This window comes from Eptatretus burgeri, chromosome 1, assembly GCF_056783735.1.
Source record: "Eptatretus burgeri isolate ZD-2024b chromosome 1, Ebu_testis_v1, whole genome shotgun sequence".
Classification (NCBI taxonomy): Eukaryota; Metazoa; Chordata; class Myxini; order Myxiniformes; family Myxinidae; genus Eptatretus; species Eptatretus burgeri.
The window spans coordinates 58,894,963-58,919,654 of record NC_140961.1 but is presented as its reverse complement, the minus strand read 5'-3'; the positions used below and the strand labels follow the sequence as shown (position 1 = coordinate 58,919,654).

The 24,692-nt window shown below is 40.0% G+C and overlaps 1 long non-coding RNA gene across 2 annotated transcripts in view; it reads right to left on the bottom strand.

Annotated features, from left to right (window-relative positions):
- Positions 1-479: 479 nt before the first annotated feature.
- The window catches only part of LOC147034568 (uncharacterized), a 275,792-nt gene continuing 251,579 nt past the window's right edge, over positions 480-24,692 (bottom strand). For both annotated transcript variants that reach the window (XR_015059280.1, XR_015059281.1), the window contains 2 exons: positions 3,957-4,083; positions 480-1,952 (listed from right to left, as the gene is read on the bottom strand). This is a non-coding gene — a long non-coding RNA (uncharacterized LOC147034568). The remainder of the gene's footprint in view (positions 1,953-3,956; positions 4,084-24,692) is intronic.

Below are 24,692 nucleotides of genomic sequence, written 5' to 3'. Positions count from 1 at the left end.
TACAAGGTAGAAGAATCGCTGACTTAAACCTGGTTTTCTGGTCATCAACCTCATGAAACAATCACTCTTTCTATCGCGATTAATAATTAAAATTCATAATACCATTCCTTTCATGCGGTAAACTGGGTAAAGGCATATCAGGATGTCAAGGCAGTTTCATTGGCAAGGAGTACAGTCCTGGACCGGTCGCCACTCCGACACAGGCTACCCCAAATGGTTATTACCCCAGTACAGTGGTACTCATTTTTCCAACCTCAGAAGGATGATAGGCTGAATCAACCCCACCTGATGTTAATTCAATGATAAACAGGGGCTCAAACTCAGGACCTTTACATCCCAAGCCACCTACCTTAACCACAAAGCCAACACCAGGCTTGTTCTATCGTGATTAAGTGGTTGTAATTAAAAAAAATTACCAGATGAGTTCAGCTTGTTATTAAAAAATAAAAATAAAACAGAAACAGGTGGAGCGCTTTTGATTATTTACCTGAATTTTGTTTCAGATAAAACAAACACTTTAATAATTGCATATAAATGTGTTTACTCACAACCACGTATCTATTTCCGTCCACATTGTACAGGCTTTGTTATTCACATTCCAGTTACCTGACTAAAGATGTGCAGCCTTGACCGTCATACCTGTACGCATTGTTTGAAAAAAAAAATCGATATTTATCTTAAAATTGGTATTTTTCACTTTAACCTCAGTTGTAGACTGTAATCTTGAACTTGAATTTCCACAGCCACATCACTAATGAATAGCCAATATTCATACAAGAAAGAAGACTATATCTAAATATTTAATCACATCCAGCCTTTTTATCATTCCCAAGGTATCCTATTTTGTAGATCCCCAAAATGTCGTTGCTGGTTTCCATGACAATGCAATTTCCCTCGAAGCTACTTCTTTGACAAGTACACCAGAAATTTCCATAATGTACAGATTCAGAGATTTATGAGGATCTATAGTTGACTATGTCTACCCAAATACACTAAAATGCCAATGACTTAGAAATTGGACTGGAATCGAAGACGAGCAGATTCGCTGACGATACGAAAATGTACGGGGCAGCCCACACTAACGAAGCAAAGAAACGCATCCAAGATGACATTGACAAACTTACACAATAAGCTGAACAATGGCAGATATAATTTTTAAAATGTGGCATCATGCATATTGGTAAAAATAACAGCAACGAAAAGTAGGTCATGAAAGGCAGGGAACTAAAAGAAACCCAGAGAGAGAAGGATCTTGGTGAGTGGATCGAAAACACTCTCAAGGCTTGCCTTCAAATGCAGTGGCAGCAAAAAACAAGCAAACAATATGTTGGGTTCAATCTACAGAAATAACACTTGCAAACATAGGAACACCATTATCCAGCTGTACAAGAATATAGTACGTCCCCAATTCGACTTCCGCATCCAAGCCTGGCGGCTACTCCTCGGGAAAGATGTCAAAATCATGGAAGATGTACAGCACAGAGAGAGCGACAAGGATGAGTGATGAACTCAAAAACCTGAGTTACAGCGACAGGATAAAAAGGTGCAACCTGATGGCAATGGATGATCGAGGTGGGAGGGCAGATTCGGTCGTGAAAGGTTTGAAAAAATTCCTGCAGATAAGCTATTCTTGGCAGTCACAGGAGTGAGCATCAGAGGCCATGGCCTTAAACTGCAGAAACAACATGTGCGAACAGACGGGAGGAAATACTTTCCCTCAAAGAGGAGTAAATGACTGGAATACTTGACCACCCACTGCAGTTGAGTCCACTAGTTTGTATGCGTTTAAGGAGCAGCTGCAGTCCTTTCTAGGCTTTTAAAGGGGTCACTGTGATCCATTCGCCCACCGCATCGACCGGAACCCAACTAGGCAGACGGTGATGCGGATCCAGGTATAATCCAGGCATAACCCAACTGGTACCACCACTCCTTCTGGCTCAGGTACTGTGTTCCTACACAGAGAAATAAACATGTTACAAAGGGATGGATGCATACACAAGTGAATGTGCAAGATTCCATTAAAAATGTTGATTATTTCTTTCCCTTAGACCAAGCTGGATGACTGAAGCCACAATTTCAATTTCTGAAGCTTCAATTTCATTGAAGCCAAGAATCAAACTTGCACTACACCACTTCTTCTTTTTCTTTTTTTGCATGGAGCACGTGGCTGCGAGTAGCATCACTGGCTGAGGAAGCATGGCTGCGCTGCTGATGCATTGCCACATGTCGATTCTGGCATAAATTTTGAATTTGCTTAGGGTGCAATCGATAGCTCCTTTAGTCTTTGCAAAGGATGTCATGGGATCTTCAACATCCAACAGCTAATACGAGCAAATGGGAGGTTCCGTTTAATGTCCATCTGACATTAAACATGTTGTTTCCTCTCCCTGCCAGCAAAACACCAGGGTGGTAGTTTGTAGTTCGGCCGAGATTCAAACACAGGATAGACAGCTATGAGGCCAGTGTGCGTACCTCTAGGCTGTCCTGCCAGCCTCACGGGACACCTAAAAGCCAAAGTGCACTGCCGCTGCAGCATCCTGTCAGTCTATTTCTATATACTACATGCACTATCAACATATCAAATCACTCACACAATACATAACCCCTTAGAATCGTAAGAGTGAGCAACCATGGAAATATATCTCATGCTAATAATAGAGGGGAAAAAAGATACAAATCTTTCAATATTTTGCAAAATTGGGAACTAAAGTACAAACTTACTCATTCTCAAACATTTAATTCAATCCCTCTTTCATGGTGAAACACTTTCTAACTTTACCGAGTCATGCTTTTCTCTCCAAACTCTCAATCTGAAGATTGCTTGCTGCTATCTACTTTTGTACCCAAGTTTGCTCTTCATCTCTACCATGAGTAATTTTCATTCCTTTCTGTAACTCTTCTTCTGTAAGCTTCTGAGACCACCTATTGCGTTTTCGAGGATGTTATGTAATAGGTTATTTCCAGAAAAGAACATATTGGCCTCAATCTTTTATTAAAAAGCAGATCCATGAATCATGGTATTGTGTGCAAATTTCAAAATTCTCCACCCAAACTCAAAACGTACCAAAACTAGAAGGGCACTCGGTAGAACGCATACCTTCACCACGTAATGCCTGATCCACAAGAACAAATTGGGCTCAATAAATTTTTGAAATATCATGCTTTATATTGTTTTTGGCGCTATCACTCAATGGTGAAGAATCACTTTTAAAATTGAATAATTGTCGTATCCAAATCCGGATTCAGATCTTCATTAAAATCGAATCAATTCGTCCTTGCAACACACTCAATAAGTCCACCAAGTTTCATCCGGATCCATCCACAACTTTTTGAGATATCCTCCTCACAGACAGACAAACAGACAAACAAACAAAGAAGATGTCGTGCAGAGCACGATACTTGCAAAATCCACTAAACAAATTTGACCTCAAAAATCATTGGTGGTTGAATTCAATGACCAAATATGCAACTCCTACACAAATTTCATGTGAATTGGATGAAAATTGACAATTTTAGAAATTCGGCCTATGTTGACCTTTTGGTCAATGTGGACCTCCAAAATAATTGGTGGTTAAATTCAGTGAACTGAAATATATATCCTCTTCAAATTTCAAGTCAATCAGATGAAAATTATGGATTTTAGAAATACCACCTTCGTTGTTGACCTTGGGCCTATGTTGACCTTTTGATCGATGTGGACCTCCAAAATAATTGGAGGTTGAATTCAGTGACCTGATACATATATGCATATATATCCTCTTCAAATTTCAAGTCATTCGGATGAAAATTGAGGATTTTAGAAATGCCACCTGAGTTGATGACCTTGGGCCGATGATGACCATTTTGTCTATGTTGACCTCAAAAATAATATGTGGTTGAATTCAGTGTCCTGAAATATAAATGCTCTTCAAATTTCAAGTCAATTGGATGAAAATTGAGGATTTTAGAAATCTCACCAAAGTTGTTGACCTTTGGCCGATGTTGACCTTTTTGACCTTTTGACCTCAAAAACAATAGGTTTCTTCCTTTTGCCAAACTCTACCATGTGGTAAAGTTTTGTGAAGATCAGTTGAAAATTGTGACCTGTAGCAACAAACAGGCAGACAGACAGACAGAATAACAAAATCGACCAACCAATATACGAACTTGAAAAATCTTCGATTTTGTAAGTAACAAGAAAATTATGTCATGCAAAGCACGATACTTGCAAAATCCACCCCCTCCCTTTCCAAAGGTTGCCATGGATACATCAAGTTGTCCATTTCATGAAGATTAAAATTGACAATCTTAATAAAAGTTCAGGTCAATTCGATGAAAATTGGTTATTTTTCAGATTGAAATTGATGATTTTAGAAGTTTTAGCTTGAGATGACCTTTTGACCTCAAAAATATTTGGTTTCCAAATTCAGTTGCACTATGCAGTTGCTGCTTAATCAGCAGGTTAATCAGATAAAAATTGATGATTTTCCAGATGAAAGTTGATGATTTACAAGTTTGACTTTGAGTTGACCTTTTGATCTCAAAAATAGTTGGTTTCCCAATTCAGTAATGCAATTGTTGTTTTGTTCCCAAGTCAATCCGATGAAAATTGATGATTTTTTCAAATAATATAATTGATGATTTTAGACGTTTGACCTTGAGTTGACCTTTGACCTTTTCACCTCAAAAATATTGATTTCCCAATTCAGTGATGGACTATGCAAACCGTGTTCAATTGTCAAGTTAATAGGATGTAAATTGACGATTTTTCAGTTGAAAATTGATGATTTTAGAAGTTTACCTTGAGTTGACCTTTGACCTTTTGATCTCAAAAATAGTTGGTTTCCCAATTCAGTGATGCACTATGCAGTTGCTGCTTAATCAGCAGGTTAATCAGATAAAAATTGATGATTTTCCAGATGAAATTTGATGATTTACAAGTTTGACTTTGAGTTGACCTTTTGATCTCAAAAATAGTTGGTTTCCCAATTCAGTAATGCAATTGTTGTTTAGTTCCCAAGTCAATCCGATGAAAATTGATGATTTTTTCAAATAATATAATTGATGATTTTAGACGTTTGACCTTGAGTTGACCTTTGACCTTTTCACCTCAAAAATATTGATTTCCCAATTCAGTGATGGACAATGCAAACCGTGTTTAATTGTCAAGTTAATAGGATGTAAATTGACGATTTTTCAGTTGAAAATTGATGATTTTAGAAGTTTACCTTGAGTTGACCTTTGACCTTTTGATCTCAAAAATAGTTGGTTTCCCAATTCAGTGATGCACTATGCAGTTGCTGCTTAATCAGCAGGTTAATCAGATAAAAATTGATGATTTTCCAGATGAAATTTGATGATTTACAAGTTTGACTTTGAGTTGACCTTTTGATCTCAAAAATAGTTGGTTTCCCAATTCAGTAATGCAATTGTTGTTTAGTTCCCAAGTCAATCCGATGAAAATTGATGATTTTTTCAAATAATATAATTGATGATTTTAGACGTTTGACCTTGAGTTGACCTTTGACCTTTTCACCTCAAAAATATTGATTTCCCAATTCAGTGATGGACAATGCAAACCGTGTTCAATTGTCAAGTTAATAGGATGTAAATTGACGATTTTTCAGTTGAAAATTGATGATTTTAGAAGTTTACCTTGAGTTGACCTTTGACCTTTTGATCTCAAAAATAGTTGGTTTCCCAATTCAGTCATGCAGTTGCTGTTTAATGTACAAGTCAATTGGATGAAAATTGACGATTTTTCAAATTAAATTTGATGATCCTAGAAGTTTGACCTTGAGATCACCTTTCACCTTTTGATCTCAAAAATAGTTGGTTTCCTAATTAAGTGACGCAATATGAAAATCTTATTCAAGTCAATCGGATGAAAAATGACGATCTCAGGTATTAGAGGAGTATGGAAGGGGTCAAATGCTGATATAATCTTTGCCATCTGGATTTAGTTGATTAGGTGATAGCTGATTGGCTATTCCCTCCATTCACAGGTGAGAGATGTGGGTGGGTTTTTCTATATATATATATATATATATATATATATATATATATATATATATATATATATATATATATATATATATATATATATCCATTGAGACCATACTCTTTGCAGAGCGTTGGTGCCGCCTAAGCAGTCTTCTTGGCTATTGTGCACAATCCTGGACAGGTCGCCACTCCCACACAGGATACCAGCAAGCTGGCACTCATTTTGCTGACCTTGGAAGGATGCTGGGCAGAGTTAACCCCACCTGCTATTAATTCAACAGCAGTGGGATTTGAACTCAGGATCCTAGGATCATCATTACTAGTATCATTACCTCCACCACCAAAGGTGGATGGAGATTATGTTTCACCCTTGTCTGTCTGTCTGTCTGTCTGTCTGTCTGTCTAACTGTGAGTAGGATATCTCAAAAAGTTATGGACAGATTTGAATGAAATTTGATTGACAGGTTCATGATTAATGTGATCATTCTTCTTATGAACCATTATCATTATCAGTACCACTTCCATTATCATTATTATTATCATCATCATTATTATCATCGTGTACCATTATCATGATCCTTATTCTTTATCATTATGTTCCATTATCACTATGCACCAATATCATTTTCATTGTTGTAATTATCATTATTATGTATCATTATCACTGTAATTATGCACCATTATCATTATGTAACATTATCATTATCATTATGTACCATTATTATTTCATTATCATTTTTTATAATTAACTAGACGACCCGTGAACCAGTTGGGTTCCTGTTGTGACAGCGGTTGATGAAAAAAATCATTTCAAGAAAACAGAAAAAGAAAAATATAGCTCCAGCGAACTATACCGCTGAGGTTGTTTTCATTGATCAAATACTCCCGAAGAGTACTTGACTGAATCGGGAATTGATTTTTTAATAATTTTTCCGTTGCCCCAATTTGAATGAAACTTGATACTGCACACCGCAGGAAAATGGTGAGTAAGGTGGCCCTACAATTTTTGTGCTATCGTGTACCGTTTTGGCTGTATTTCGGGAACATACATACATACAAGATGAGAGTTTTAGTAATATATAGATATCATTATCACGATCATTATCATGATACACCATTATAATTATCATTATCATTATTATTTTGCACCATTATTAGTGTCATTATCATTATCTCTCTGCATTTACTAAAGGAGCCTTGAACACTTTTGATCATTTTCCCTGCTGATAAATGAACAGTTTATTGGCAAGGGGCCGACATGTTATAGGCTTTTCCCCCGGCAACCACATTTCCGGAACTCATCTCGAAGGAGAAAAAAACAAAACCCTGGTCTTGTGCAGCTGTTCTGTCGCAGGACTAATAAGGGCCATTTATAGTTACTTTGACTTTTCCCTTTCACATTTGGACCCAATTATTATTTATTTTCTCCGGATTCTCAAAATAAAGGTTTGTTGAAAATTTGATGACAAAAGCTGAAATGGTAAAAAAAAATATAGTTATGACCTGGACACACACACACACACACACACACACACACACACACACACACACACACACACACACACACACACACACACACACACACACACACACACACACACACACACACACACACACACACACTCTTGCAAAATCTCTCTTCCCACTACGTGGGGACAGGCTAATAATAGTAAAGACATGATAGCAAATGCTTTCTCCAAACGAAATCTGCTATTGCTTCACTATTCGATGACTCTATACTATGTTTTACTTTTGTTAAACTCATGAGGTGCATCGATATTGTCCTCTTATAGCACGGTAAGGTCAACCAACACCACCTGTTTTTAAATGCCACAAAATGATGTTGACATCTGGCCCGACGGCATCACAGATTTCTTCATAAAATTACTATAACTACAATTCTCAGCAAACGTTTCCTTTTGAACAATTGACTATCTTATACCCACAATTTTTTTGTTTTATCTTTCATAGGAGTCTTTATCTTGGACGTGTATAAAAGTGTTGAAATGAAGATAATCAGTAAATGGAGTGATTCTTGAATTGATTGCCATTGTAGTCCCACAACTGTTCTGCTCATTAGTAGTGCTTGGGCCCATACTCTTGAAACCATGTCAGGGTGCTTATTATAAGTTGTGAATGGTTCACAAGGATAGATTATTATTCATCCTCAATAGGTTACCACTTCATTCATTGCAGTGTCAAGATTTCCACTGAACATCCATGTGAATTGAATCCATACCAGTAAAGGCAATAGAATAAGACTTTACCCAATGAACCACCATTCTGCTCACTGTTCGTTCGTGAGATCATAATTTCTATGTTCTCTCCTGATGAATCGTGAACAAGACAGAGAATGAAAAAACACAGACCCTTACTGGGGTATTTGCTCAGTGACCCCTTTCACACAAGAAGTAGATTGCCATTGGTCTCGGTGTGGACAAATGCTCGCTCAAGAACAGGCACAGCTTAGTTGGACATAATCTTCATTGAAGGTACGAGTGCGGGCCCGTACGTGCGTGGCCGTACGTGCGTGACCGTACATGCAAAAAATATATATAGTGGTGACGTCAATCGTGATGTCATAGCACCGTGTCCTGTCATTGGTTTCGTAAATAAATGGCCATAACTTGGGAACCACTTGTCTGATTAATATAAAACCTTGAAAAGGCACATCCTCAGGTCCCCAGCAATATACGTGGCAACTTTCAATTAGATCTGACCAGTGGTTGTCGAGAAACAGCGGTCACAGACAGACAGATAGACAGACACACAGAGATTGCTGGAATTATAGACTAGTACGTGCCCATGCGTGCGTGGCCGTACGTGGAAAAAAAAACTTTCAAACCCCGTGCCAGAAACAACTACACAGGCCGTTCCTTCGCTCTCACGTGCCCGTGCGTGCGTGGCCGTACGTGCGTGCCCGTACGTGCAAACCAAAAATAAAAATAAAAAAACAACTTTCAAACAACCACACAGGCCGTTCCTTCGCCCTCGTAAACGACGACTGGATTGGGACATTGTGTTTATCTATAAATGCGCATAAGAAATCGAGAAATTATTAGAATACAGTAAGTCATCACTATCCGGAAGTGGTGCGTGCCCATACGGAATGTTCACATGCATTCCACGAATTATCTCTTGCTTTGAAGTAACAACTGCTGTGATACTTACACACACAGAGTTAATTAAAATCGAAATTAAAATCAAGTTTACCTCCCTGTCTTTGGTTGCCATGACATTCGCCACCATTGACCATTGCCACTCCTCCGCAACGGTAACTAAATTGCGCCCTTTCCCCATCGGCCACGCCTACGCAGCAACGTGTCTTGTCATTGGTTTGGTAAATAAATGGCCATAACTTGGGAAGCACTTGTCCGATTAATATCAAACCATGAAAAGGCACATACTCAGGTCCCCAGCAATGTACCTGGCAAGTTTCAATTAGATCGGACCAGTGGTTGTCGAGAAACAGCGGTCACAGACACACACACATACAGACAAGCCGGTAGGCGGACATGGGTAGTCGATAAAGTCGAATTTAGTCGTTTTTCAGCCGTTACTAGCCAACAAAAGCGTCCATAGCAACGGTTCTTTCTCCCACATAACTAGGACATACCATGAACCTACCATACCAGTTTCATGTATATCTGACTCATAATCTCTGAGATATAACGAACTTCGTTTTTTATTGTTTTCGACCAGGGTTCATTCAAAGTCTATCTTCTCCGACAGTTTTCATAGAATCCGGCTGGAAATTTTTGACAATATGGCTGAATATACTGCTCACAGTCGCTCGTGGCCCGATTTTTTATTTTTGAAAAAAATAATTTTTGAGATTTTTTTGAAAATTTCAAAGGTCAGTTGCTAGGCAACGGATGGGTCCATAGCAACGGTTCTCATTTGCACACAACTCGGTCATGGTATGAACCTACCAACCAAGTTTCATCGAAATCGCCATTGTATTAACGGAGCACTGGACCGAACAGACATACAGACAGACAGACAGACAGACAAACATGTCGACGGAAATACTGACAATAAGGGTAGACGAGATTGACTACCTAACATATCTACGGACATCCTGATAAGGGTGGACTAGATTGACTACCCAACAAACATATCGACGGAAATACTGATAATAAGGGTAGACTAGATTGACTACCCACACACACAGACTCTCACACACACACACACACACACACACACACACACACACACACACACACACACACACACACACACACACACACACACACACACACACACACACACACACACACACACACACACACACACACACACACAGAGCTGGAATTATAGATAGATAACATCAACTTTTGGTATTATGACACATTAAAAATGTTACACTCGACAACTTTCTTGAACTGAGCCTAAAGCCATCTGGGCATGCCATTTCAACTTATAGGCCTTGCAATGCACCTGAAACCACAGGCTCAACTCATCAGTTCCGAATGTAGCTAAGGCCTCCTGAGTAACTGGTGGAGTCCATAGTCTGAGAGTTCGTCTCTTGTTTTGGTCAAATTTGATGAAAGAGTGTAAATTTACTTAAATATGCTACATTTAATATGAGTGTAGGAAGCTAACAAACCAATTTCTTTAATTTCTTATGAATAAATTGATCCATTTAACGATATTTCACTTAACGTCGTCGTGGTTTTCAAGAACATAACCACAATATTAACTGAGGACTAAGTATAATCGTAAAAAAAACAAAAAAACATTAGAGATCCATAGAAATGTTTGACAGGATCATAAGGAGTATCATCCACCATAAGGTCTTTGAAAGTAAAATAACAAACTTTTAACAGGTACATCAATGTGCTTTAAGAGGCCTGTTGTGTCTATAGTGAAGCAGAAGAGACCATCTATTTATTACAAGGGCAAACATGGCAAAAACTTTGTCCATGCCCTATGAAAGTGGTACACCAGACCATGATACAATAACTTGATTCATATTTCCAAACAGCAAAGAGGCTCTTTGTGCTTCAAAATGTGCTGCAAGCAAGCACTGAAATGAAGTATGTCACTCATTGACTTGTTTTTATCATTTTACTTATCAAACTTCCATATATAAATGTAAAGGAGCAACATGTGGTCAAATTATTATTGTAGAACCCTGTGTGCACCATTCAGGTGTCCTATAAAATTGTTAGGCCATTGGAAAGTATCACACCTCACATTATTATGACCACTAGCAGAGTACCCGCCCTATGAGCGATCTTGTTCCAAGCATGCAACACGTTCTTCTGACGCATACCTTTTTTTTATGTGTAGGCAAAAAAAAATAAACAAGAAAAAGACGTTGTGCAGAGCACGATACTTGGAAAGTCCACCCCTTCTCCAAAGGTTGCTATGGATACAAATTTTCCATTTCATGAAGATAAAAATTGACAATCTTAATCAAAGCACAGGTCAATTTGATGAAAAATTGATTATTTTTCAGAGTGAAATTGATGATTTTACAAGTTTAACCTTGAGTTGACCTTTGACCTCAAAATAGTTGCTTTCCCAATTCAGTGATGGACTATGCAAATCCTGTTAAATTAAGTTAATAGGATGTATATTGACGATTTTTCAGTTGAAAATTGATGATTTTCGAAGTTTGACCTTGAGTTCACCTTTGACCTTTTGATCTCAAAAATAGTTGGTTTCCCAATTCAGTGACGCAATATGCAAATCCTGTTAAACTTTCAAGTCAATCGGATGAAAAATGACGATTTTAGAAATTCTACCTCAAGATGACCTTTGACCTTATAATCAATAGGCTTCTCAGTTGAGACTACCTCTACAACTTGGTAAACTTTCATGACGATCAGTTGAGAATTATGACCTGCAGGCGATTGATAAACAGACAAACAGACAGAATAACAAAATCAACTGACCAATACACTTGAAAAATCTTTGATTGTGCAAGTAGTAACCCATGAAGTTATGTGCATGAAGCAAAAACATACCTAATGCTTGTATTTCAAAACACTTCACTGCACTGGAAAATGTGGGGAGAGGAATACTGCACTGTATTGTGGAGACATGTAATACCCTCCCCCCACCTGGAGGCAGCGCGACACGATACACATTTACATAGAGAATTTGCGTTCCCTCCCCCTCCCCGCAAAGACCACCGGCAAAGATAAAAACACCCCGATGCTCTAAATGGGGTCATTCTGATCCTATGTAGCAAGTCTGGATGTAATCAGCCCAGAACTGTAGGAGGAGTAGCGCGACAAACAGACAGCAGTCCATGAATTATAGTAAGGATTAGACAACCCGTGAACCCGTTGGGTTCCCGTTGTGACAGCAGTTGATGAAAAAAAAGGCATTTCAACAACAACGAAACAGATAGCTCCAGCGAACTATACCGCTGCGGTTTTTTGCATTGAATAAATACTCCCGAACAGTACTTCACTGAATCGGGAATTTTTTTTTTTCATAATTTTTTCATTGCCCGATTTGAACGAAACTTGATACTGCACACCGCAGGTGAATGGTGAGTAAGGTGGCCCTAACATTTTTGCACTATCATGTACCGTTTTAGCTGTATTTCGGGAACATACATACATATATATATATATATATATATATATATATATATATATATATATATATATATATATATATATATATATATATATATATATATATATATATATATATATATATATATATATATATACATCCATACATACACACATGTATAGTTTGGGGCAGTTGAGGACTTGAAGAAGAAAGGGGGAGGGGATGACAGAGTTGGCTTGGGCGAGGGACCCCACCCCACTTGCGCACCGTTACCATGACAACCTGTGCGCTCGAAAAAGGGCAGGCCACAGCGCTTGGGAAAGAAATGTATGCATAAACATTGCTGAGGAAAAATAAGGCGGGCGTCAATGCTCGCGAAAGCAATATGTGCATAAATGCGTCTGTCATAAAGAAAAAAACAAAGCTTCCCATAAGAGAGGGGATCTATTCTTCACCCTTCTCAACGCATCACATTTAAAATCCCATTAGACATGGGGATGGGGCTAATCTGAACATGCATTTAAGGAAATAACTGTCTGAGGACCTGGATGTGTGGATGCATTCATCAGACCAGATTCTAAAATCCATAACAATATATATATATATATATATATGTATTTCAATAAGATCCCTGTGTAGCTTTTTATCCTCATGATGTACACTGTAGTCATTATAATAAAGTATTAACGCTATACCGCAAGGCAAGGAAAAGTGCTTCGTAATGAATTTCATCTTCACCAACGAGTGATCTTGCAGGTTGGGGTGGAGTTGGGAAAGCTTTGTTGGATTGCCCTCGATTTGTTGGTGGGGGTTTGTTACTGTGGCCCCTGTCACCGGTTGACGGGACTGGGGCAAAGCCTTTGGGGCCCCCATTCTTTGATGATGAGGGGAAACCATCGGGCAACCTGTTGGGTTGGGTTGTGGTGCTGAGGTGTTGTCCACCAGATGGCGGTCTCCTCGGGTTAAGTTGAGGTGGTCCGTTCGGGTGGGTGCCTGGAATGTCCTCTCTCTGAAAGAGGATGATCACCTGTATCTGCTGTCAAATGAGCTCAAGCATCTGAACATAATCTTGCAGCACTTTCTGAGGTTCTGAGACGATCATAGTGAGATTATGATGGATGGCTACACCTACTACTGGTCTGGTCACTCTGAAAGTTACTATTCCCAGGGAGTTGCTGTGGCTGTGTCCAACAGGCCCACTCCTATGGTCATCGAGGTAACACCAGTCAACGAGCTTGTTATGGTTTTCGAAAACTTACCCCGGGGAAGAGCATACATGGACACATTGGTGACCCGAAGATCAGTCATTTCATTCGTCTTTGCATAGATAGTCCTTGGTCCCTTGTCAAAGGGCTATTTGTGAGGGCATGTGTTGGCTGGGTTGTGTTTGTCCCATGTGATGTCTTCCCCCCCTCCCCTTCTGTTACTTTCAATCTTCCTTCACACCATCATTCTGTTCAATCCCTCATACTTTCAATCATCCCTCCATTACCCCATCGGCCCGTTTCAACGGTCCACCAATAATCTCCCTTCCATAAAACATCCTTTCAAAAATTCCTCTTTCGCCCCATCGGTCTGACCTTCAATCCCGTGGCTGTTCGGTCATCCATCGGTCGTGCGGGGTTCCTTTCCGTGTTAGGGTTGACACAGTTGACACAAGCTCACCTGAGCAAAAGGCTGACAGACTGAGAAGGCTCGTGAGGGAAGGAACAAAAACGTGTGAGGGTAAAGAAAGGAAGGTTTCACGAGGAACTAGAATGGGTCTGGATACAGAAACGAGAATCTGGATACAGTTCCTTGACTTACTAAGATGTCATGGACTTAGGCTGGCTGGTTCATGGAGTCAGCGCCCATGCAGCCACGCAACTGGACTTGGTATTCCGATACTTGTGGTGAGGCAAAGGACCATTTTCTCATTGATGGTCGCTGGAGGTTGCTCCAGAACTGAAGGGTCGACCTGAGTGCTCAGTTTTTCAATACTATTGACAGGCTTGTTGTAGCAACTCTGAAGCTGTGGCTCAAATCCAAGAGAATGATACCATGCCAGCTTCGTCTGGATGTTGGCAAACTCGAGGATGAAAGGTAGCTGAGGAGTTTGCGAACGAGTTTGAAAACAGGCTGGGTGGGGATCAAAGGGATCTGGGTGTTTCAGGGGATCCCAAAGAACCTTGACGTGTCTTCAAGACTACAATCCTTGATGTTGTCATGTCTTGGTACCCACTGTCAGGCAAAGAGGAACTTTGTCTCCCAAGCGACACTGGATACCATTCGTTAGTGTCACAGGCCCATATTTGATGACAGAACTGAGCTGTTCATGGAGCTGAGGCATAAAACTACATTCGCTGAGGGTGGTCAAGAAAGCATATGTGTGAGAAATCTGTGAAGGAGTAGAGCATCACCTGTGGTCAGGTGATTCTCGTTCTGCTTTAAGGGGAATCAAGACATTTCTTTCCTCCAAGCCTGTCCCTTGGTGTACTGCAGTTATAGCGGAGGGTGATGAGCTCTTGGTGGAGGAGTCTGAAGTGAAGGCCTGCTGTGGCTGTTACTTTGAGCAGCTTTGCCAGGCTGACCCACCAGCTTTTGAGTTGGACGTCACAGGTGGTACTATTCCTCTTGCTGACCCCCAATCAACTGTGAACCGCCTTCCTTTGTGGAAAAAAAGGCTGTCATGAACTCGTGGAAAGGGGGTAAAGCTTCTGGGATTTGTGGCATCCATGCTGTCAAGGCTGGTGGAAATGCTGTACTCGTGTCGTTGCATGCAGTGCTGTGATGCGCTCTGCTCGGTTTGGAGCACAGGCATCACCTCACCTGACTGGATGAACTTTCATTAAACCAATCACATGACCAGATTCTGCACATCGACAAAATTTCGATATTTTGTGACGTCATTGACTGTTGCTCCTGAACCAGGTGAGCTTCAAGACCTGTGGTCCTATTTTTAGTTTTTAGATCCTCATGGAGGATCTCTAAGTCTTACTCACGTTGTTGTTCTTCATCTTCTTCTTGTGGACTTTTTTGTTTCACAACCTACAGTTTTCATTGAAACTTCCTGAAACTTGGCATATATATGTAGAAATACCCTGCGCAGACAGTAACCATCTCCGATTTTGAAAATTCCTCCGAGAAAAAAAAGTTATGACGTCAAAATATCTCCGCTAATGGAAATCGACTAAAAAATTATCTCCGAAACTAGGCAAGCTTTTTGAATTCTGTTTGCGGGAATCGAACAGGGCATAAGCAGGGATGAATTACCGCACATATGATGCATCACTATGACGTCATATCAATTTGTATGACGTCATTCCTATTTTTTGACATTTTTTGTTTCACAACCCAGAGTTTTCATCGGATCTTCGTGAAACTTACCATGTATATGCAGAAAGCCCACGCGCAGGCAGTAACCATCTCCAATTTTGGAAATTCTTCCTAGAAAAAAAGTTGAGATCATAATATCACCGCTAATGGAAATTGCCTATGCCATTATCTCTGAAACGAGGCAAGCTGTTTGTATTTTGTTTGCGGGAATCAAGCTGGGCATTAGCACAGATAATTTATCGCAAACATGATACATCACAATGACATCATATTCGTTTTTATGACGTCATCATTAAGAGGATGAGGATCTTTGCTCATTTGAGCTTGTTGATACAACTCTGGCATAGTTAGAATCGAACCGCCAACGTCCCATACTTTGAGTGGACACTAACCACAATGCCCTGAATCTGGTATGCATTTGTTCAAAATTGAAAAAAGATGTACGTAAGTCCTTAAGTGGTACTGCAATTTAGGTAAGCATTGTTATGTAGAAAGGGTAGCCTGGTGTTGGTGTAGTGGTTAGGGTAGCAGCTTGGGATCCAAAAGGTCCTGAGTTCAAGCCCCGTTGGCCGCTTGAATTAATACACACCAGGAGGTTGACTCAGCCTGTCATCCTTCCGAGGTCGGCGAAGTGAGTACCAGTGTACTGGGCCGGTGTATGCCCCGGTTAGAATTGGTGTACCATATCCCTGTGTCGTAAGAGGCGACCAGGGTTCCCTCAGGAAGGGCATCCGGCGTAAAACCTGTGCCAAATCATAATGCGGATCGTAACGGATGATCCGCTGTGGCGACCCCTAACGGGAGCAGCCAAAAGAAGAAGGAGAATCAGAAGATATTTTTATATATATATATATATATATATATATATATATATATATATATATATATATATATATATATATATATATATATATATATATATATATATATATATATATATATATATATACTGTAGCCTGGTGTTGGCGCAGTGGTTTGGGCAGCGGCTTGGGATCCAAAAGGTCCTGAGTTCAAGCCCCGTTGGGCCACTGAATTAATACACCAGGGGGTTGACTCAGCCTGTCATCCTTCCGAGGTCGGCGAAATGAGTACCAGTGTACTGGGCCGGTGTATACCCCGGTTAAAATAGGTGTACCATATCCCTGTGTCACAAGAGGCGACCAGGGTTGCGTCAGGAAGGGCATCCGGCGTAAAACATGTGCCAAATAACTATGCGGATCATATGGATGATCCGCTGTGGCGACCCCTAACGGGAGCAGCCGAAAGAAGAAGATATATATATATACTCTACATATATATATATATATATATATATATATATATATATATATATATATATATATATACTCTACATATATATATATATATATATATATATATACTCTACATATATATATATATATATATATATATATATATATATATATATATATATATATATATACATATATGTTGTGCATCATCCAGAATTCTGGTTGTATGGACTCCCTGCAACACTGCCTGAAGGAAATGTGGATTGCATTCCTCCTCGACACAATACTACATAGTATTCTGACTTTACACTGCAGCATAACTATCTAACGTTTCAAATATTTGCTCCACATTGTATTTTCACTAATATGGAAATTATTACCCCACAAATTCAAAATGTCTTTTTTAGTATTAAATGTGCGATAAGCTCCTTAAGGGCATGTAATCCACTAAACCCATTCTACTGAGCTCAAGCTTCCAGTAGATGTGGGCTTAGCCGAGATGTATCGAGCGGAGCGGGAGAGACAAATATTACACATATGGGAATTTCACTCATGCCCTTTTTATCTCTGATTTACACGAGTAGAATAGCAACAAAACAAAGTGTCTCCATAACAACTGATTTTAAACACAATTATGTTTACACAAATAATAATAGACAGGCAGAGTACGTTATAAATAAACAACATGACATTCCTCACCCCCTGGGTACAAATCTTACAGAGCCCTTGCACAAGGCCAACTGATGGATATAAAACATACAACATCAAAACTTGCTTTCACTCTGCAACAACCACAGGCCTTGGCAATCACAGACGTGCTGATGGAAGGGATTGGGGGGATAACAAAGTAATAAATGAATGTAAATTAAGGTGGATTAATGTAAAGAAGGGAGATATGAAGGAATGAAAGGGTAATGAGGCCCGGCCTGCTCGATGGGAGAGCCAAATGGACCTCAGGTCCAACAGGCTCGCAGACTGGCTCAGGAAAATGCAAAATTATGCGACGTGTGAACAGGACATGAAGGAAGGCCTCCAAACAAATGCTCGTCTTGCAAACACAGCATGGATCTTATGCATCAGCTTGGTGGCAGAGTGGCAGAGTGGCAGAGTGGCAGAGTGGCAGAGTGGCAGAGTGGCAGAGTGGCAGAGTGGCAGAGTGGCAGAGTGGCAGCTTCTGCTGCAGTTTCTGCTCTTCCACTTCAATTCACCCTCATGCATCAGCTCATTTCACTTTATATCGCTGTGTGAATGGAAATAGTGCAGTTCCTTTGCAAAGCATGATCAATCACCCAACACGCAGCACGGTGGCCTTTTGATAGCAAACAAGAGTTGGGCCAACATGTACCCACAGAGAGAATCAACAGGGATTGGGGGAGGACACGAATGTAAATATGGAGGAATTATGATGTGAAAAGGAGGGGAAGAAGAGGAAACGATGGCTTGCAGCTTTCCTACACAACTTTATTTATGCATTAACCAACACACACATTCTCCACACATAAACCTGTTAATCTTACCTGCCAGAACCAGGCTTACTCATTAAATATTTACAACAAACCAGGCACACAAAACCTGCTCACAAATACACTGTGGGACCACTTGTCTGGGCCATTGTTGGTCGTTTTTGGGTTATTCCTTCCTTCCTCCTTCATCCCCCATGCCCTTTAGTAGTTTGTGAACCTGCTGCTCTTCATCATTCAGCTCTTCCACAAGTCTAGACTCATGCATAAAAAACTGTCACCAAGGGCCAGTCCATCCACAATCTCTCTGATGAATCCAATACAGAACTTAAATCTCAAAGCAATGGATGGACAAAACACAAAGCCTCCGAAAAACAATGAGCCAAAGTGACAAGAAGACATGGACAGAAACATCAGATTTCGTTACTGAGACCGCACGCCAACACTGATATTTAATACCTGAACAATCCTAAAGAGGAACTTCAGAAAACAGCACACTCCATAATGCTGCATCTCTCTCACTTGTAAAACAAGCATAATCACCATATTATACACCATAGCTTACATTGAGATGAAAAAACCCTCACCCAGCTGTCCACCACCAAACCCTCTCCTTTTGGCTCTTTGGCTCCAATGTCGTTAATCTCTCCGAACACATCCCTGACTCATCCCCATGTTATCTGTTTCACAGAAACTTTTCTTTCACAGGATATCCCACTCACTCGACTCCCTTTCTGGTTATTTGTTGAACTGTTTTGACGGAAGCAATCCTCATACTGGTAGAGGTTTTGCATTCCATGTCAGAAGCCCCCTTTCCCATGCACAGTAACTGTCCTGTCCATTCCCCCTTCAATCCCTTTGAAATATCTCACAATCCTTGTTCCTCACTGCAGCAACTTCTTGTTTATGTACATGGTCCCCCACCCTCCCTGTGATGACTGTGTATGAGGATGTCTTTACTAACTTTCGACTTTTTTTTTTCTCCCCTCCAACCTTAACTCTCTTTTGTTTTTTCTCTGCAGTGATTTTAACTCTCACCACTCCAATTTTACTTGGTGGCAATCCAAACAGGCCATGGTATTGAAGCTAAGGCCTTTGGTGATGCTTCATGCCTTGACCAAGTTGTTGGATTCTCAACCCGTATTTCTCTGCATGGCTTCCACTCTACATTTGGCTTTGATCATGTGCAATTTACCCTCCAACATTTTCTGCTCTACCTCAGCTCCCTGAATCTGACGTACACCAACACCTCTTGGTCTTTCCCTTTTCCACTGCTGAGTTGTACGACACCAGGAAAGACTCTATTCAAACCCTTCACCTGAAATTCCTCCTTTTTTGTTGTTGTTCATCCCTTGTCCTTAACATACTGTTTTCCCTTCACACCATTTGTTGGCCATTGATTCATTGTCCCCGCTTGCTCTGGTCTTTCATGAGCCTTGATGCCTGTGTAAAAAATAAAAATAAAAAACAGAAATAGGTGATTGACATCCTTCATTCCCAAGAATAATGGAGAGAGTCCCACTGAATATTTCATGATGGCATTCTGCACTTCATGTTACAGATATGACAATAGAGGTCATGGTTATCCCCATATTACAAAAAACCACACGGATGGGTGGGTGGTGGTTGGAGTTGCATAACAAAGCTTAATGCATAGTCGGGGATGTTTTTGTATCTGTTACTTAACTCCTTTAAAATTTTTCAGCAGAGTTACTTGTTTGCTGTACTATCTAGGGAACGAAGATAAGTAAGTTAGCTTAAAGATGTCCCACTTTATTCCGGCTCTGAGGCTCGTTATGGGCTTTAGTTTTTGTGCTTCAACAATGCATCTTGGCAGTCTTTGAAAGAGATTTTTTTCTTCTGAATAACAACACCATTTATTATCCATGGTGAATATTCGTACGAATAAGCTCTAAAATCGTCAAAACTGTGTTGTATAATATATGAACAGTCCCACAAAGCGCCAAATAAAAATTACATCCACTTTTTGGAATCTATAATTTACGAGAGTTCATTTAATGGCGCAAACCTTTTTCCCACGAGCGATTGTAATTTTCAAACTTTAACATAGGGCACGTTTAATGGTTTGTGGCGTTTGGATTACTCATGGTAAGGAAATCATTTTGATGAGATGTACTGGTATGCTGATGAATTCAGAAATCAATGGGATTTTAAGAAGGGCATTACAAATGATCAGTGTCCACTTATCTGACGAATCACTGAGTTTTTAAAATTCCCCAACCTCAACGCATATAAAAACTGTTCTGACAAAAAAAATGGATTCAGAAGAAGTAGGTTTTAAAATTTCGTTTTGTATGATCCTGAAAATGTTATTATATTTTTAAACTACATTCTTCCGTATTGTTCATATGAATTTCACAATTAAGGTTAATAAGCACCTCAATGTATTCCTGATCGAATAACCACATCATAAATACAAAGGAAAGATAAGAGCAAAGATCTTGTTACCTCTGCCACCAAAGGTGGATGGAGGGTCTTTTTTCACCCCTGTTTGTTACTTACGAAATCTAAAGATTTTGTAAGTATATTGATCACTTCCGTTTCTGTTTGTTTGTGTGTTTGTTTGTTTGTTTGTTTGTAGGCACGATAACTCGAGAACAGAAGAAGCTAGCAATATCAAATAACACCACGTAATTCAGGAGGGTAATGGTGAGCGCTGATTAGATTTTGGTCAAAATCGGTCAAAGGTCAAGGTCACAGTGAGGTCAAACATCCAAAAAATGATAACTCGAGAACGGAAGAAGCTACCAATGTCAAATTACACCACGTGATTCAGGAGGGTGATGGCTAGCGCTGATTAGATTTTGGTCAAAATCGGTCAAAGGTCAAGGTCACAGTGAGGTCAAACATCCAAAACATTCGATTTTTGATGGTTTGGTACAGAATCATCGTAGAAACTTCTGGTTTGCGTCGCTACCTTCTCTAGAGACAGCTTTTATTAGACAAGGTCAGAGGTCAAGTTGACGATTTCGTAAGTACCAGTCTATGACTGCTTGTTTGTGTGTTTGTTTGTGTGTTTTGTTTGTTTGTTTGTAGACACGATAACTCGAGAACGGAAGAAGCTACCAATGTCAAATTACACCATGTGATTCAGGAGGGTGATGGCTAGCGCTGATTAGATTTTGGTCAAAATCGGTCAAAGGTCAAGGTCACGGTGAGGTCAAACATAACTCCATAAATTCATGTGGAGAAATGGAGTATTTTTGCTTCGCTCGACGTTACGAGTTCGTTTTAACTTCGATTTTAATTTTGTCTTCGGTTTTTGCGATCGCTTAGGACGCTTAAAACTCGGTTGTCGAAATTCTGGTAAAAACCGGATGTTTTGGAGACGTTTTAAGATTGTATAAAAAATATTTTACTCGACGCGTCACGGGTCGTCACGTGATGCAGTACGCTCAAGCAGACGCGTCGTTGAGTCACGTTAAGGTTTTCCGTGTGCGCGCTGATGGCGTTTTCGATAAAGATGGTGTTTAAAAGTCATTTTTATCCCAATAAAGGTTATCGCCGCATGCCTGACTCGCTGAGCCATCGGATTATGTAAAGATTGTTGGTGGATGGCCGAATATTACTGTTTTGTGACTTTGATAAAATAATATAAAATAATTGCGTGGAGAAATGGAGATTTTTGCTTCGGTCGACGTTACGATTTTTGATGGTTTGGTACAGAATCATCGTAGAAACTTCTGGTTTGCGTCGCTACCTTCTCTAGAGACAGCTTTTATTAGACAAGGTCAGAGGTCAAGTTGACGATTTCGTAAGTACCAGTCTATGACTGCTTGTTTGTTTGTTTATCTGTGAGCAGGATATCTCAAAAAGTTATTCACTTATTCAGAAGAAACTTAGTGGGCAGGTTGGGTGTCTACAACGATTAAATGATTAGATTTTGGTGAAGATCCGAATCCAGATACGAAAATTTTTAGGTGATTCTTCACCATTGAGAGATAGTACCAAAAACGATTTTTAGCACAATATCTCAAAACGTTATGGATGGATTTCAAGCGAAATTTCGTGGATTTGTTTGGTAGGTGAATAGAACAAGTTGATTCGAGTTATGTGAGTGACAAGGACGCAAGGACGGATGCAGATCCGGCCTTTCAGTGGATTACAAAACATAAATTGTTGAGCCTGGTGGAGGTATAATGCGTTCTACTGAGTGCCATCCTAGTTTTTAGCTCATCCATGACAAAGTCGAGAAGAGCTGTTAAAGCTATACTGATGTCCTTAAGTCAGTCCTTCCTTCCTTCCTTCTAGCAATGGGTCCATTAACATTGTTTTGGGGGGTTTTTTCCCGACTCCTCCGAGGAGGTTTATGGGATCGTTTTGAAACTTGGCCTCATGATTCATGACATCGATGTGCAACAACTAATAGAGCCCTTCTTAAAATTTCCTTCCAGGTGGTGAGATAATTAGCCAATTAACTCAAAATGTAATTTATATTTGTATGTCCATCACATATCGCGAGATTCCGTCATCGATGTTTCCTCATTATTTAATTTTAACCTCTTAATCCTCTTAATTTAATTTGATCTCAAAGATCCACAGAATTAGAAATTGATGTTTGGTTTAATGAATAAATATGGTTTCGCTCAACACTTAATCATTGTATTTTTGGCTTGAATAAATATCTTGAAACAAAGATTTTAATGCTTTTTGGTGTCCTTGTACGCTGATTGGACCCACCCCCTATGAAACGGCAATGTCATTACATCATATATCACGTGACACATGAAGTCATCTCCAGGATACTTTTGCTTTGGGACTTGTGTTTACGTGTGGCTGACATACACTCTGAAAAACTGAACTCTGAAAAAGTCCTGAGAATACCAGCAAGAGCCAAGATGAATTGTTGCTGGTTGTAGCAATGCAACCAATGATGCTGTGGTGAGTATTCATGGTGAGTCTGCATGATGCTGTGGTTTTCTGTGCTGAGAAAATTTGGACAGCTCAAGTAAAACTGACCAGAGGAAAGTCACGTGGCCCAACTGCTTCAAGTGCATTTGCAGCACGTGCCATTTTGAAGATAATTCGATAATTTTTAAAGAAAATTTTGAAGACACTGCCCTGTATTCCCAGTTTGGGATGAGTAAATTGATGCGATTGGAAGTTGGCACAATCCCCACGAAGATTAGAGGTAATTCTAATTTAATGGAAAAGAAGAGAAAGGACAGAAAAGCTGCGGAAAAGCACGAGAAACTGTGGGTAAGTAGCGTTATTTTACATACAGCCGTAAGCAGAGTTAATAATTATATCGGTGTAGCTTTGATGGGACAAGCAGATAGATCATCCACAGAAACGGAGAAAACTATGAAATGTTGAAATTATGTTTAATCTCCATGACCATGGTGCATAGTTTTTGAGCAACAAACAACTTTCACATAACAATGCATTTTGTTTGTGGACACGCGGTCTGCCAAGCTTGTGCGGGCCAGGCATGCGGGTGTGGTTGGCACAAACGTTCAGGGCTCGAGAAACATTGTTTGCATTGCATGACGATACAGGTACAACGTCAAAAGGGTCTACAAGTTGGAAACTGCAACAATTATTGTCTGACTTCTTACCTTTGAGTTTAGTCACTTATAATTTACGAGCACATTACCTGTTGGGTAATTGCATCACCTCCACCCCCCTCCCATAGTGACGTGTGCGCACACACACACACATACACACACACACACACACACACACACACACACACACACTTTTACTATGAGTCAACTCACACATGCAATTTTGACACCTCATCAAAAATCCTCAGCCTCCTCCTCACAACTCTGTCCTATCTTTGCTCTCACCCCTCCCCCTTCCAACCACAAGTCCTCACCCTTCCCCTCCCAACCCTAAGGCATCAATCCCCACCCCCCCACACAAGCCTTCAAACCCGCCATGCCACCTCTCCCCACCAAAAGTTCTCAACCCCCCCTCCCCCTTTCAAAGTTATCCACCCTCCTCCCGCTCATAAGAGTAAACGGGCATTCCCACTTAAAAACAGCGGAATATGTAACGTTTTTCTTCTCCCCTACCATGCCATCACCAACTTTACAGAAACCCATTAGGGGCCATTCAATAATGACAATGCATGTTTTGTCCAAATCTGACACTCCCCACCCCTCTGTAACACTCCTTA